Source organism: Apium graveolens, chromosome 7 (genome assembly GCF_009905375.1).
Source record: "Apium graveolens cultivar Ventura chromosome 7, ASM990537v1, whole genome shotgun sequence".
Classification (NCBI taxonomy): Eukaryota; Viridiplantae; Streptophyta; class Magnoliopsida; order Apiales; family Apiaceae; genus Apium; species Apium graveolens.
Window position 1 is genome coordinate 14,406,624 of NC_133653.1, and position 3,140 is coordinate 14,409,763.

Sequence of the window (3,140 nt, forward strand, 5' to 3'; positions counted from 1 at the left end):
TAGTAAGTTACTTATTTAATTTATTTTAAAAAATAAAATTCTGAAAATAATTAATATTACCGAATGCAGTCATAATAGATAAATACAATTGAATTCTACTAAAATTACAATTTTTAAAAAAGCGGAAAATTTTCCCCACTTTTGCAACCAATGTTTTAAAAGTACGGGAAATTTTTATTTCAAAATATCAAATTCGACCGAAAACGATTGAATTTAGTACTGTTAAAAAAATTGGCTAGCGGGAAAATTTCCCTCATTTTTTTTGAAAAGGCTAAATTCGACGGGATGCGGTTGAATTTAGAAGTACTGCTAAATTCAACCGTACTCAACCGTTAACGGTCGTTTCTATTACCACAACCGTTGCAGGTGCAATTATTTTTTTATTTTTTAAAAAATTCAAAGCGACCGCTCGGTCCCTTTTATTTTCTATTTTTTTCTTCAATTTGGCGGCAAATTTCCCACCTATTATTGAAACCATAAAATCGACTGCGACAAGGTGGTGGTTGAAAGCCACTGCCCACAAAATCCACCATATGCGGTCGCTTTTATACGTAATTCAGAGTAAGATAAGGTTGACCTTAAAAGTCACCGTTTTCGGTGGAGTTTACGGTTGATCGCTTTTATTTGGTTGCAAATAATAATGTGATTCTATTATTTTTAATTTCGGGTCCTTACTTCGCACGGGTTACCAACTAGTATCAAATAATAAATAATTAAATAATAATATACTCTAGATTTATTTATAATAAATAAATAAAAGCGTGAATAGATACGCAAGATGCACGAGTCCAAAAAATTGAAGTTCAAACTTAACAAAGTAACTTATTCAAATTTGACAAAGTAACCAAACCAATTATGAAATCAATATAGTAAAAAAGATGATATCGGGATTGAATAGATGAACAACAATTTGATCATCAACTAAGTTTTGTACACAAAATATCCAAATGCAAAGCCTATCATTAATGAAACAGCCGAACTGACTAGGAACACTATAGTACCAACAAATTTCGGCAATATTCCACCACTGAAGGAAAAAATAACAAAAATACCTCTTTTTTTAAACTTTGTGACAAGAATACCATTTTTTGAAATGTTTGGCCAAAAATACCTACCTAATACGCATTTTAAAATAGGGTATTACTAATACGCATTTTAGAAATGGGTAACTTGTATAAAAAAAATTAAAAAAAAATTAAAAAAAAAAATTATAGATACGCATTCGTGAGATGCGTATCATGCCTTTACAAAGCATGATATGCATGTCAGGAATGCGTATCATGATTTTACTTTTTTATTTTATTTTATTTTTTATTTTTTTTTGTTTTTTTTTAAATAATACTCATTTGTCAAATGCGTAATAGCCTTACCCATTTTTGAAATGCGTATTAAAAATGTATTTTTGGCCATATCTTTCAAAAACGGGTATTCTTGTTACATTTTCTAAAAAAAAAGTATTTTTGGCCATCACCCCACTGAAGAGTTTAGATAGCGGTTGAGGATCGAGGATCTCGAATCGGATCAAGAAATCCGTCACGTAGTAGCAACATGAGGGGTATTGAAATCAATGGGTTATTTATTCTTCCATGATTCAAACATTAAGGGCAAGCTCTCTTCCCAGTAGAATGTCATGTTTATCATCTTTGTTTTGGCTTTAGACTTTTACGGAGAGATTTGAGTTGAAAAGGTGTGTTTATGCTGGTGACTTCCCTAGTATTTTAAAGAAACAGAAAGTGGGAAATTTTATTAGAGAAAATATTTTATGATGTGCCTATAATATTATTATATTATTAGACTATAATTTTAGGAGATGATCTATTTACTTTAATTTGTCAACCTCTTTTAATGAGGTTGTTGTCTTCTATTTATACCAAGTCCCAAACGGGCTTTATTTTACAAATTGGGCCTTCTTAGGCTTTACATTATGTTCTATAATCATTCTAATTATGATTCCTTTGGGCCGTCTTGTCTTGATCCAACATTTGTCCCCCTCCCAGTTCAAGCAACTATCTTTAGATTTGCGCTTTTATTTCGGGACCTGAGAGTTAGTAAAATGAGCAAAGCGTGGTAAGAAGAATAAAATAATGAGAGAATTAAATGTTAGTAAAATAAAAATAAAAATAAAAAAGACAAGGGTATTGAGATAGGAGTGAATGTGTTGTGCATATTGTTGTACTTTAACTTTACTTATTTTCTTCTTCTTCTTTTTCTTCTTTTCTTCTTTCTTTTTTTTGAAACGTATAAGTATTTTGGTTTTTATTTTCTGGGGACTATTAATTGGACATTGGAGCATTGGACTGTTCAGCTTCTGTTTCAGTTAACAAAAGGAGAGCGGGTGGCCGGATTACTCTTATTTCATCTCAAATTCTCGACTTCTGCAGTAACCGCCTGTAAGTCATCTTCCACCTTCTATATTACCTCTTGCTATTTTCTCTTTTACATCTTGCTTCTCTTGATTTAGTTTATTCAATTACAATCACTTAATGGATCAATCTAGTTCGTCATCTATCTGTACCGTTTCTGGTCGAGATCCCGGTAAGCGACCCCTCGAGGAGGGTGATCAAGAGTCCTTCCTAAATTTGAATAGTCTAGAGTTTCCTGACTTAGAACAGTGTGGGTCCTTCGATTTTATGAACGAGGACGAGTTCTTGGGGAATATCCCTATTGGGCCTCTTCCCTCGCCTCCCCCGAGTCCCGGGACCTTAGAAAAGAGACGACAGGTTGTTGAAGATAGTCTTCGGTTAGGTAGGGAAGAGTTCGAGGGAAGAACAAGTTTAAACTATCTGAGTTATTATATTACAAAGGATCCTCCAGTTAACAAGATAAAGTCGTATGTGGATTTGTCGAATGGGTATCGATACCGGGTACCGACAGCTGATGAACGGGTGTGGATGATGCCGGAATTTGGGATGCACGGGATACCGATGATATTTTTCCACTTCGGACTTCGGTTGCCTATGCATCCTTTTTTCTTGGCGATGTTCGAGGCCATTGGATGTGGGGTTAGCCGGTTGACGCCCAACTCCATTTCCCAGCTCAGTGGATTCGTCGCTCTTTGTTGTGATAGGAATATAACTCCCTCTTTTAAACTTTTCTTTTCGATATATGCAGTTAGGTATCAGGACAGACAGGTTTATTTT